Source organism: Ursus arctos, unplaced genomic scaffold, assembly GCF_023065955.2.
Source record: "Ursus arctos isolate Adak ecotype North America unplaced genomic scaffold, UrsArc2.0 scaffold_9, whole genome shotgun sequence".
Lineage (NCBI taxonomy): Eukaryota > Metazoa > Chordata > Mammalia > Carnivora > Ursidae > Ursus > Ursus arctos.
Window position 1 is genome coordinate 1,942,140 of NW_026623111.1, and position 13,972 is coordinate 1,956,111.

General features: G+C 43.2%; 1 protein-coding gene across 4 annotated transcripts in view; it reads left to right on the top strand.

The window, feature by feature from the left end:
* The window catches only part of ADD1 (adducin 1), a 91,780-nt gene that overhangs the window by 21,381 nt on the left and 56,427 nt on the right, over positions 1-13,972 (top strand). The gene's annotated exons all lie outside the window — the stretch shown is intronic.

Consider the following 13,972-nt stretch of genomic DNA (forward strand, 5'->3'; position numbering starts at 1 on the left):
TACACTTAACTGACTGAGCCACCCAGGTGCCCCCAGATTTTATTTTTTAAGTAATCTCTACACCAGAGGTGGGCCTTGAACTCATAACCCTGAGATCAGGAGTCACATGCTCCACCAACTGAGGCAGCCACGTGCCCTGTAAATAATTTTTTCAACATTTTATTTCTGAAAGTTCTATTTGGTTTCTTTTTCAACTCTGCTCATTTGTGATAATCTCTGAGGCTTGTCATATTTGTGATTAATTTATTTTTTAAACATTTCATACATAGTTATTCTGTGTTCTGTATTATAATTCTAGTATCCAAAGTCTTTGAAGGCCTAAGTGTATGGTTCATTATTTCTGAAGACTGTCACTCATGCAGATTGTTTTTGGGTTTGTGGAATTTTTACTAAGACCTCCTATTTGGTTGATTTTAACCTGGGGAAAAAACCTGGGGATCAACGTTGAGGATGTTTTTCCTGAGAGGATTGTATTTACTTCTACTGTGAGCTAGGGTCACTGCCCACCAGAGACCATATCCACTGTCTTCAGAGTTCCAGCTCTTTGGCTCCTTTTTTGCCTCCAGCAATGCTCAGTTTTGGTATTTGACCTCTGCTGATGTTACCTTTTGTGAGTGGTTCCCATTTGGAGTTAACTAGTTTCATTCTCAGGGTTTTGGGCCTTTTTTTGTTTAGCCCTTGGAGGTTTCATGTATTTCTTACATGCAAATAACATTGGTTTTTATGGAAAGTCTTATTGAGTGATGGGGCCTCTCAAATAGTTGCCTTACTCCATCTCCAAGTGGTAGTTATTAGTAGTGGAAGTAGTGGTCGTGTTCTGGTTTAAAACTTAGGAAAAGTGTATTCAGTATGAGGTGATTCTAATGTGCACAGCTTGAGGGTCAGTGGAGTGAGGGAGATGTGTTGGTGTTCTTGGTATAGGAAGGAACTAGCTCTGGCTTGGCCAGCATGTGAAACTTTGGTAGTAAAGTCATTACTTTGCTCAGTTTTATCATCTGTAAAATAACTAGATGACTTTTTTTTTTTTTTTAAAGATTTATTCACTTGAGAGAGAGAGAGTGTGCACATGGGGAGGGGGGAGGGGAGAGGGAGAAGCAGGCTCCCTGCTGAGCAGGGAGCCCAAGGAGGGACTTGATCCCAGGACCCTGAGATCATGACCTGAGCAGAAGGCAGACGCATAACCGACTGAGCCACACCGGCGCCCCTATTAACTGGATGACTTTTATTAAAGTTCCTTCTGGGGCTAAAAATGTATGCCTCTAGGTTTTGTCTTACTGCCCTTTTTTCTATTATATTAATTTTCTTTTAAAAGATTTTTTTTTTTTTTTTAAGATTTTATTTATTTATTCGACAGAGATAGAGACAGCCAGCGAGAGAGGGAACACAGGCAGGGGGAGTGGGAGAGGAAGAAGCAGGCTCATAGTGGAGGAGCCTGATGTGGGGCTCGATCCCAGAACGCCGGGATCACGCCCTGAGCCGAAGGCAGACGCTTAACCGCTGTGCCACCCAGGCGCCCCTCTTTTAAAAGATTTATTTACTTTTAGAGAGAGAGAGAGAGTGCAAGCACAAGCTGGAGGGGCAGAGGGAGAGGGGGAGAGAATCTCAAGCAGACTCCATGCTGAGCTCTAGTGCACAACTGGATCTCACAACTCTGAGATCACGACCTAAGCCAAAATCAGGAGTACAGCACTGAACTGACTGCACCACCCAGGCGCCCCCTTATTATATTAGTTTAATAAGCATTATTTAAAATCTGTGTTCAGAGCGTTGTGTTGGAATGTCAGAAGATGAGCATTGTAATCGATCCTGACTTCAGTAAGCTTGTAGTCTAGCTGTTTAAACAGGGACAATACAGGGGCGCTTGGGGTGCTCAGTCATTTGAGCGTCCTATTCCCGATTTCTTCTCAGGTGGTGATCTCAGGGTTGTGGGATTGAGCCCTATGTCGGGCTCCCTGCTCAGTGGGCAGTCTGCTTGGGATTCTCTCTCTCCCTCTGCCTCTCCCTTTGTCCCCCCCCCCCCCCGACTCTCGCTCAAATAAATAAATAAATAAATAAATAAATCTTTTAAAAAAATGGACAATCTGGAACAGTGATGCCATCTGTAAGAGGGACCTCTAGTAAGTGGTGCTGCCGTGTGTCCCTGTGCACATATTAAGGAGGACAGTTAATTAGTGCCCATCATAGAATGTTCTTCCAGTGTCCTTTTTTAAGAGATTCAGTTTATCTTTATAGGTGCAGCTGCGTATGATGATAATAGCTACCATTTTTTAATTGCCTTAATTTATTGCTCACTGTGTACCAGGCACTATACAAAACACTTGATGTAAGTTAACTCATTTAATCTTAAGTCAAGGAAGTAGATAATGCTATCATTCTCATTTTACAGAGAAGAAACTAAAGTATGTATATAGAGAGAGAGAGATGAAGGAATGTGCCTAAGGATATGTAGCTAGTAAGTGATGAACTGGGATCAGAACCCAGGTGGTCTGGCCCTGGGGTCTAAACTCTAATGTGAATTGAGCATGCTTATTAATCAGTTAGCATTGGGAGGCTAATGGAATTTTGTTGAAGACCCAAGCCAGATTCCTTCTTTCCTTCCCTCCCTCCCTCCCTCCCTTCCTTTTTTTTTTTTTTTTTTTAAGATTTTATTTATTTATTTGTCAGAGAGAGAGAGAGCACAAGCAGGGGGAGCAGCAGGCTTCCCATTGAGCAAGGACCAGGATGTGGGATTCGGGCCCACAACCCTGGGATCATGAGGTGAGCCAAAGGCAGACACTCAGCCTGGGCATACAAGCAAGATTCTTTCTGTACCAATCTGGTATCAGATGTTTTTGGAAATATAAACAGGATAAAGTACATTGAAGTTCACTTAAATTTGCTGACTCAAACAGAAGGTTTGGGTGGCTTATCTTCAAGCACCTCGCCCTAAATTGTTTTAAAAACCACACCCAAGTCAGTCTCAGTAAACGACATAAGAGTATTGGTTTAGGTATTGAGTTAAAGTGAGAAATCTAAATTAACTAAGCTACACATGTTGATACAGATAGAATGCAGTAGTTTTTTTGTTGAAATATAAAAAGGTAAGATGAGTTTATAATAAAATGCTATTTTTAATTAAAATAATCTATTTTAACTTTAGTTGGTTAAACCTAATGTTCTTGAAGTTTTTGAAGTGAAAATTTTAGCATGTTTTATATTCTCATCAGACATTAGATAATTAAAATATTTCTTATTGATAGAGTATCCACTGTGTGTCAGACATTGTGCTAGATATTTCACTTTTATTATTTCTAATTGCCCCAACAGCCTTGGAACGTATGACTTGAGGAAACTGAGGTGCAGGTCAAACCGTGTAGTTTGTGGGGAAGCAGTGGGGTGCTGCTGGCTCAAAGCTGAACCACGCACCAGCGGGCCTGTTGGGGAGTGAAGAACCACACCTCTGTGTCTCTGGGGAGAGGCAGTTATTGGCGATGAGATAACTGGAAAACGTCATTTATGAAAATTAATTCCAGATGGTTAAGGACAAATGTTTAAAACTGTAGAGACTATGGGGAAAAAGCAAAATAGAATGTTTATCAGAGATAAATCCCAAAAACTTTCTTGGAACATTTTGTGACACGTGCCTGTGAAAGAATGGGAATTGTCTCTTTATTTATTTATTTATTTTTAAGATTTTATTTTTATTTATTTGACAGAGAGAGATAGCAAGAGGGGGAACACAAGCAAGGGGAGTGGGAAAGGGAGAAGCAGGCTTCCCGCCAAGCAGGGAGCCCGACGTGGGGCTCGATCCCAGGACCCTGAGATCATGACCCGAGCCGAAGGCAGACGCTTAACGGCTAAGCCATCCAGGCATCTCAGAACTGTCTCTTTAAAACCAGAAGATCTCAGGAAAAAGTTTGCAGAACTAAATATGCAAAATATTAAAATATTTAATCATTGAAAAATAAAATTGCAGAAGATAATAGTCTGGGGAATCAAACATGACAAACAGTCACTAGGCATACTACTTTTTTAATTTCTAAGAAAAACTACGTCAAGATTTTGTTAGGTAGGTGGACGGAGAAGTTGGAGATGTAAATAAACATGAAAACCGTTTGTCCTTACCTGCTAATCAGAGAAATGACAAAGCAGCCGCTTCCGATCTACCAGAGTAGGGAAACTTTAGTGATACCTTTGTTTCTTTGAGCCAAAAAGGAAGTGAAACTTTATATTTAGTCCTAACCCATTTGGGGGTTTCTTTCACTGTGCACTTCCTTTCCACCAGCGGGTTTACCTTTCCAGCAGTTACTGTAGAGACATAGTTTTCCGCTATTTTGTTCAGCAACTGCTTTTCCAGCCCCTGCCCTAGGCAAGGCCCTGCAGCTAGGATTTTCTAAACGGGTCACATTTTCTGAGATATTTATTTTATTTGCCATGTCACAATTATTTGAGGATGCTTTGCATTTTTATTGGCTTGTTAAAATATGCTGTAGTTTTCCAGAAGTGTTCTGTACTGTTGTGTGGAAAGAATTTTGAAGTACAGTATGCCATGCTTTGGGGACCTGAATAGAAATGCCTCCCCTAAGTAAAAGTGTTTTTATTCATTTGAACTATGGGCTGAACACCTTGATGAATTGTTTCTATTTTATGTAACTCCACTAAGGTCAGGCTGCAAAACCACGGCTCAAGATTTTCCTAGACACACCAGTAGAAAATACTTGGGAAAGAATGAATTATTTGATCATTTCAGAGCTGGATTAAGTTCAGGTTAAAAGTGCTAGTATTACTTAGTTTGGTGTTAAATGACAGAATGAAAGGGATAAACTTTTTTTCCTCCTTGAAAAGAGCAGTTGGCCTCTGCTGGGCTTTAACAATGTCCTTATATGGACATACTATTAATATTTCACCCCGGATCTTGAATTTCTTCCACAGTTCTAATTACGTAATTGCCATTTAGCACGTCTGGGTAAAATCAACAGTCAGTGGTTTCAGAATGTGAATCTTTTCTGGTGCCCTCCAAGTTGTTTTCTTTCCCTGAATTGAAAAGGTTTTATTTCCAAAATTTTAATCAATAGCCTCATGATTTTAAGGTTTTATAGATTTATTTATTACTTATTATTTTATTTTTTTAAGTAAGCGCTGCACCCAACATGGGGCTTGAACTCACAACCCTGAGATCAATGGTTGCATGCTCTACGCCTCATGATTTTAAGGTTTTAAAAGCACCTCTGCATATACAGATATAAAATAGTTCTGTGTTTAACCATTTTGTTTTCATTTTTAAATAAAGGGGTATGTAAAAATTAGAGGGTTTCCCTCAATCCCAAAATGTATAATTTTGTTTTCATTTTTAAATAAAAGGGGTATGTAAAAATTATAGGGTTTCCCTCGATCCCAAAATGTGTAATACTTTTTAAAATATGGGGTTTATATTTGAGAGCTTTTGACATTCATTTAGGTACATAAAATAATTCTGGAGAATTTTAACTACCAAAGGTTGATTTGCTCAGTGTTATTTAGTTTTAAGTATGTTTTATTATATTCGTCCTTACCTGCTAATCAAGAATCAAATTATATTCTATAATTTTGAAAAATGGTTGTCTTATTAATCAGAATATCAGTTAACTAGATCTTTCTGTTTAATAGCCATGTTTGTCTACTCAGTAACTTCAGGGAGTTACTCTGGTATTCACTGAAATAGATCTGAAAGCCTAGATCTGGCTTAGGGGGTGGGACGTGAACAGGGATGCCCCCTATGACTGAGGGACGGTGTTTTCTGGCACCAGCTATCATGATTACGCGGGCTGGTGAATGGGACTTCATCCACACATGATATCGAGCATGTGTTCACTCCACAGTCGTGTCAGTTGGGTATTATCATTGTCCCCCCTCTATCCATGAGAAAACTGAGGTACAAATAGCTTGTTCAGGGTACCATCTCAGTAAATATCTCGGCTGGGGTTTGAACCCTGGTGACCCCAAAGCCTCCCTTCTTCCCATTAAGCATCACTGCCTCTCCGCAGTTGTAGGACCTGAGGGTTGTCCGCTCTCGGACTTTCTTACCATCCGCTGCCTCCCAGAGGATACTGATTTCAGGCAGATTACAAGTGGAGAGCAGAGCTGTTGGATCCCTCAGAGACAGCCCGGCAAACAGCCTGCTCTTATTTCAGCCACCAGATAACGAGGGCTTGTGGGATGAAGGAGAGGTTGACAGAAGTCTCTGTCTCACCATGTTGGCCTCTGTCAGTGTTGTGGACTTGATGGGTCCTGTGGCTGCCCACGTCCTTCGTCCTTTGTATTGCTCATAAGATCATTTTTATGACTTCTTCTCCGTTCTACTCCTTTGTAACCGTTAAACTTTCCCTCTGATCCTGATTCCTATGTTTGCCAGGGAAACATTCTCATCTCAAGCTAGTGTTGTTAGACAGTCTCCTCCTCAGTTCTTTAACTGGACCGCAGAGTGGGTTTTTTCTTCCTTTGCAAATCTAGATAGAATTTTCTATGCTCACATGTATCTGGTCAACCTCTGCGTCCTGACTTCTCGGCCGGGTCTTCCGCCGTCTTTATGAGCCTCACTGTATAGTACCATGCACACTTAGTTGTGAGGTCTAGAATTCTCCTCTTATTTTCCTGCCTCTGGGAGCTACACTTGCTTGAGTTTTCAAATCCAGTCAGCTAGAGACAGATAATAGCTACTGTCGGTGTACCAACTTTGGGAATTGACGTAATTCTTAGAAACGTAAAACCCAGGCACCTCCAAACACAAAACCCAATTTGATATTCAGATTGTCCATTTGCAGTCTGGAGCCTCCTCCTGAGTGGCAGACTGAGATTTGGAGTCTGTTGAGTTAGCTACTTGTGTCCCCAGAGTCTTTTGAGTCACGTGTCAGTTGTGATTAAATGAAGCAGAGCCATGGCTTTTCTTACCATCAAATGCTCTGGAATCCAGATACTTAGATTAGCATTACCAGTCTGGAATGTGAGACCTGAACATGTATTTCTCTCTCTCTCCTCCTCTCTGTCTGTCTTCCTGTATATACATAAAGCATTAGCCCTGTGACTACAGTAGTGAATGGTACAGGTGAGTCTCTGGCACTGCTGGGGTTACATTCTAATCGGGAGAGTGTAACAGCGCACACTTGAATGCTTCCTGTGTGTCAGATCCTTCTTTCCAAGCATTTTACATGCATTGACCATGTGAGGTGGTACTATCGTTAGCCTCATTATTTCAGAAGTGGTAACTGAGGCCAGAGAAGTTAAGGAATTCATCCAAGCTTACAGAGCCAGTAAGTGGCGGGACTGGAGTGTGAACTCAAGCATTCTGGCTCCAGAGTCTGTGCTCTGACAGTGGTGGTAAGATCCTTGAAGGGAAAGGAAGTGCAGGGTGACTTGAGAGAGCTGGGAGTAGGGGCTGCTCTGAATAGCGTGGGCAGGGAAACCAATCTCAAAATTTAGAGGTGAAATTTGACCTATAACTTGCTCCTGAAATACGGAGTAAGATACTCAGTGTAGCCGGGATAGGTGTGTTCAGGACGGAGAAAAGAGCAGGCCTAGAGGCTGTGAGGCAGGAAGGCGTGGGTGTGTTTGTGGACAGAAGGGAGGCTAATGGACCTGGGACGTTGGGGCAGAGAGATGGCTGGGGCCCAGACTGGGAACGTCCCTGCTGGCTGCGGCCAGGATTTTGGAGTTTATTCTAGGGACTGTAGGAAGCTGTTGGTGGGAATTAAGCAGGGGCAAGACATGGTTTGATTATATTTTTATGGAGAACAAGTTATAAGAGTTTGAGGAGAGCAGGGAGACAAGACTAGGGTAAGATTAATTATGCTTCAAATTAAGATTAATAGTCCTGTTTTGGACAATTTAGGTTTGAATGGACCTTCGATATCTTTGCTTCTTTACCAAAATGTAAATGAAATATTTTAATAGTTAAAGAAAATGATGATAAACTTTGTTTTATCCCTCCCTCCCACTTCCAAGCAAATGCCAGCCCTCACTCCTGGCCTTGGCCCTAGCTCTTCCTCTGCCCGGAGTGGCTGGACGCCGGCGGCACCACCTGCGATGTCACCTTCCCCAGAGCCTCCTTCCGCCCTCCTACTTAATGCTGCAACTTGCCTCCCCATCTCCTTGTGCGTCCAGTCCCCTACCCATAGCCCTTCTTGCCTGCCTGCACAGTGTGTGGTGTGCTGATTTCGCATGCTGACTGCCAGGCCCCTCTGCTAGGACCTGTCACTTCTGTTTGTAGGCTAAGTGTGGAGCCTTTCAGAGTTTGGATTGTCCCCTCTACTGCAGTGGTGTCATGTCTATCGAAATGGCACCATTTTGAAAAGTAAAAACTAATGAATGTATGTAATTTGAAGCGTAATTTTCCTCTGTGTTTGTTTTTGACCTTTTTTTGGGTTTATGGTTATTAAGACTTTCCTAATTTCCCCTTTAAGGTATCATCTGGAATTTCTAAAGACTTCAGAGGTTATTTGGATATTAACATAGTGCTAGCAATATTGAGAAATATATATGTGAGAAATTATTTTTTAATGTATTTTTGAAACTAGTTGTAGTTGTGACAGAGATGGAAATATTCAGTTATTTGTCACAAGCAATACAAATCCTATGAGCAAGAAGCGGTTTGGTGCTGTGGAGTGCTCATAGGCCTGGCTGGAACACCCAGGCATGTCCGGTAATCACGGCCACTCCTTAATGCACGTGCCCGGTCTGCCAAATGCTGCTGAATGCTCTCCAAACAGCATTTAGGATTCTTGCGATACCCCGCAAGGTTACCATCACCACATCCGGTTCACAGAGGAGAAAATAGTCCCAGGGAGAAGATCCTTGTCCGGGATCACACAGTTAGTAAGCAGCAAGGTGGACTCACACGTGGCCTTGGTCTGACTCGAGACACGCGCCAGGCTGCTGCTCTCTGCCAGTGATTCCTGTGTGCCCGTAGTCCTCTTGTCTTCTGAGCCTTAGGCTTCCTACTTGTAAAGCGAGGGGGTCGGAGTTAAGGGGTCTGCTATGGAGACCTTTACACGCTGAGTCAGAGGCTGTAAGGTCCTCGCACACTGCCTACTAACTCCTCAGTCGAACACACTTACAGAGCACCTCCTGTGCGGCAGAGAGCAGGGTAAGATGCCATTAGACCACGGGAATTCACAAAGCAAGCTGGACTATGTCCCCTCATGGCTGTAGACTCAGCCCGGTGCGACCCGTGCCCTGTGCTTGCACTAAACCTTGCTGGTCATTCTCTAACGCCAGAAGGGGGGTACATCCTATCTGATTGCTTATAGAACGAAATGCCCTTTTATCCTTCGAGGGCGGGAACTCCAGGGCTTTTGGCAGCATGGAAGTAGGGGCTGCGAAGTAGAGCCAATATGGATTGAAAGAAATACTCCATTTTAATCAATCAGCCAGTACCGATTTAAAGAAATACTCGGTTATAAACGATTCTGGTGTGAACAGAATCATTTTGGAGGAGAGACTGTGAGGGGCTCATTTAACACAATACATTTTCAACTCTTACTCTCTCTACTTAGGGTAAGACAGTCTCTTAGAACCTGCATCTTATCACCTGTAAAATCAGGATAGGGCCACCTTACTGAAAGATTTAACAGAATATGTATCAAACTATAAAATTGTAAACATGTTTGATATCCTCTTGCTCCTGGAGATACAATGTGCTGTGTGCTCTGTTCATTTTATACCTTCAGTGATGCTTATTATTTATGTTCTTAATGGTGTTCTATTTTAAAATTTTTTAAAAATAAATTAAACTTAAAAAAATACATATATATGAACAATAAAGACTCTCCTGGCCATCTCTGTCCTCCCTCTACCCAGATCCTTCTCACTTCTTACAAGGAAACCACCATTTTGGGGCACCTGGGTGGCTCAGTCGTTAAGCATCTGCTTTCGGCTCAGGTCATGATCCCAGGGTCCTGGGATCGAGCCCCGCATTGGGCTCCCTGCTTGGCGGGAAGCCTGCTTCTCCCTCTCCCACTCCCCCTGCTTGTGTTCCCTCTCTCGCTGTCTCTCTCTGTCAAATAAATAAATAAAATCTTAAAAACAAAACAAAGCAAAACACAAGGAGACCACCATTTTAACTTTCTTGTATATTCTTCTTTCGTTTCTTTATGCAGATACAAATATTTTTCTTATCCCTCCTCTTCTCCCTTAAGAGGAACCATCCATACATCATTTTTTGTATTTTGCTTTTTTCACTTGATATAGTATATCCTTATTTTTGTGAAAACTAAACCATCTAAAAACTTGTGTGCTCGTAATTGGTAGCATAAAGGGGGTTTATCCCCCATCAGCTGCCATAATTACTTTTCGGAGAGTATGCCTTTGGCAGAATTTTACTATGCTTGTGATTTTAAATACTTCCTGACTAGCTCCAAAGAGGAAGACCTGGCCCTGTTTTCAGAAGTCCCAGAGTTAATAAAGTAGCTCACAGCTCGATCTTTGCGTGTGCAGAATATCTGTGTCTTAGCACGCCCGGCACTTGCGTCCTTCTCAGTCTGTTAGCCCTGGGTGACTACTCTCTTCAAAGCTTCCTTTTATCATTTGTCTTCCACGGGAACCAATTACTTCACGAATAGGAACATTTAGTCACCAACCATTAAATTCTGAAAAAGCTGTTTGTTTTTGTGGTCAGTATTTTTAATCTCCCTTACTTAAATCCTGCCAAACTTCCCCAACTTCTCCCTCCCCCCAGAAAAATAAACAAATCCAACTCAAACCCTTACTTTAGCAGGCCACGCTTATGGAATGAAATTCAGGAAGAGTTTTGTTTCAGTAAAACAGCAAGTTTTGAAAGACTCCATCACTTCTGTAAAAATATAGTGAAAAATAAAAATTGTATAGTAATTGAAGGACACAAATAATATCGTGAAGGAGCAAAAATAGAGAAAGTGGTTGGCACTGTCAGAGGGTAAAGTTGACTTCTGCTCTGGATTTTGTGTGGTGGCTCAGGGCGTGTAGCTTAGAACACTTGGGTCAGCGGCTGCATTGGAGACTCTCCCAGGGAGTGGCCGTTACTTGTTACATTGTGAGGCACAGTATATAAAGTTACTCCTCCCACGTTCCTCTTTTGAAATCTGAATTGCAGTTTCCTTTGTGGAATTTCTTCTTGAAAAGCACTTGCTGTGGGCTCCTGGCTGGCGCAGTCAGTGGAGCATGTGACTTTTGATCTCAGGGTTGTGAGTTCAAGCCCCACATTGGGGGTAGAGATGACTTAAAAATAAAATCTTTTTAAAAAAGGAAGACAGAAAAGCACTTGTTTGAGAAGAAACTGATTGATACGAGCTCATGTGCCATCTGAAAGTACTGGACGTCACTATAATTTTTCTGGACAGAAACAAATTTTACGATATGAGTCATGGAGGATGATTTGTCTTTCTTCACCATTCATCCACTTGACAGATCTTTATTGAGGGCCTGTTGGGTGCTAAATGGTGGGGAGGGAGCACTGTGCTTCCTGCCCTCGGCCAGCGCCCCCCTTTCAACTTCTTGTGTGACAGTCGTTGGATGAGCTTGGCACTTGGCGTGAATGGGCTTGGGTCCATGGCCTTTATTTATCTTGAGACCTCGGGAACTTGAAACTGAGTCCACTTTTCACCTGCAAATGGCAAGCCGTCACAGAGTTGTTTACGTGGACTAATGTGGGTGCAAACATGGTGCTTTGCGGGGCCCTTTGTCACACTCCTGTCAGTTCCTGTACAGGCTCTCTTCTGGCTCCCTGCACGGGCTGGATGCATTCTTCCACCTGGACTGAGAAGCATTAGGCGGGGAGTTTGATGTAGAAGTGGTGATGATTTCTCTATCCCGTTTTCTCATTTGTTCCCCACGGTGCTCTTGGCTGTGTTGTCTCATTTGATTCATTAGGTTAGGGAGATATTTTTATTTATGGATGAGGACTTCGTCCTCGTTGAAGTTACACAGTGGAAGGAGTGGAACTGACCACTGACGCCGGGCCCAGTGGCATGTCCACTGCCCAGTACTGACCCTGGGACCGGAGGGTCCTGTCAGCACATGAAGACTGTTTAAAGAGAAGCAATTAAGAGGGCAGTTTCCAAACCATTGTCTTATTTTCAAATTTTTGCTTTTCCATTTATGGCTGTGCATCCTTAAGCAACTGAACTCTGTAATAGTACACCATAGAATTGATTAAGAAGCTGTAGTTAGGGGGCTTGGGTGGCTCAGTCGGTGAAGCATCTGCCTTCGTCCAGGTCATGATCCCAGGGCCCTGAGATCAAGGCCCAGGTCGGGCTCCCTGCTCAGCGGGGAGTCTGCTTCACCCTCTCCCTCTGCCTGCTGCTCTGCCTGCTTGTGCTCTCTCTGTCAAATAAAATCTTAAAAAAAAAAAAAAAAAGTTAGGGGCACCTAGATGGCTCAGTCAGTTAAACATATGCCTTTGGCTCAGGTCATGATCCTGGGGTCCTGGGATCGAGCCCCATGTTAGGCTTCCTGCTCAGTGAAGAGTCTGCTTCTCCCTCTGCCTCTGTTCTGTCCCCCCCACCCCCCGCCCCCAGCTCGTGCTCTCAATAAATAAATAAAATCTTTAAAAAAAAAAGCTATAGTTAAAAGAACAACATCAGGTGTATGACTGTATGTAAACACTAAATAAACTGAGGAAGATTTAGGCTGGGGACTAACCATTCACCATCAGGGAGAGAGGAAGAAGGAGGACCTACCCAGATCATCATTTCCTGATTAAAAGGAGCATAAGTGTGGGCAACAAAGCTGGGAAGCATTGCTTTGACTACATTTTACTTTCTACTTTTCTTTTTTTTTTTTTTTTTTAAAGATTTTATTTATTTATTCGACAGAGATAGAGACAGCCAGTGAGAGAGGGAACACAAGCAGGGGGAGTGGGAGAGGAAGAAGCAGGCTCATAGCAGAGGAGCCTGATGTGGGGCTCGATCCCATAACGCCGGGATCACGTCCTGAGCTGAAGGCAGACACTTAACCGCTGTGCCACCCAGGCGCCCCTTCTTTCTACTTTTCTTTTCTACTTTGATCTGTGCGAGGATGTATGGCTAGGGGTCACGTGTCACGCAGTTGGGAGCAGACTCTCTGGAGCCAGGCCGCTGGAGCTCAGATGCAGCAGCCTCGTGCTGGCTGCTGAACTGCTTTGTGCCTCAGTTATCTTATCTGTGGGGAAAAATGAGTTAATACATATACAATTGAGTGTTATTTTTATTTTTACTTACTAAAAGATTTATTAGCAAGGGCATGCATGCAAGGGGGGGCAGAGGGAAAGTGAGACAAGCAGACTTCCCGCTGGGCGGGGACCCCCCCCCCTCCCCACCAATGCAGGACTCCATCCCAGGACCCTGAGGTCATGACCTGAGCTGAAATCTAGAGTTAGACGCTCAACTGACTGAGCCCCCCAGGCACCCTGCAAGTGAGTTTTAGATCAGCACTTACACACAGTAAGCAGTGGTTATTTTAAAGGGGACTTTTGAGCAGTTTCATTTGCAAGAGAACATCCGGAGACACAGGAATAGAAATGATCCGATCAGAGTAATTAAAGGCTTTTACTTAACTTTGAGGTCCCAAGTAGGGCACAGCACTCAGCCTGAACCTGTGAAGAAGAATCTTAAACATAAGGTGGGTGTTTGTCCGTTAGGGGAAGTGGAGAACAAAGCTGGTAATGTGAGCCGTGAGGGGTGTAACTCATGACGTTTGTGTTCTGTTTAATTTGGGAGAGAGCTCCGGTGTTGGACTCCCTCCTGCCAGTAGATATTAGGGACTCCTCTTTCGTTGACTGGCATAGCAACCCAGTTGCTAGAAGTTCATCATGAATTTCTGGCTAGAGTTTTCACGTCTCTCTTGCTTTCCCACCCGAGGCGCTGGACAGGGTGTGGACTGGATGCAGCACTGTTCCCAGTCCTTTGCCCAAGCTTAGCCATCAGTGTCGGCTCCTCCTGTTTAAAAGCTTGTCACTCTTTACAGCGAAGACTCCACATTTTTTAAAGCTTTCCCCCCCAGTTTTATT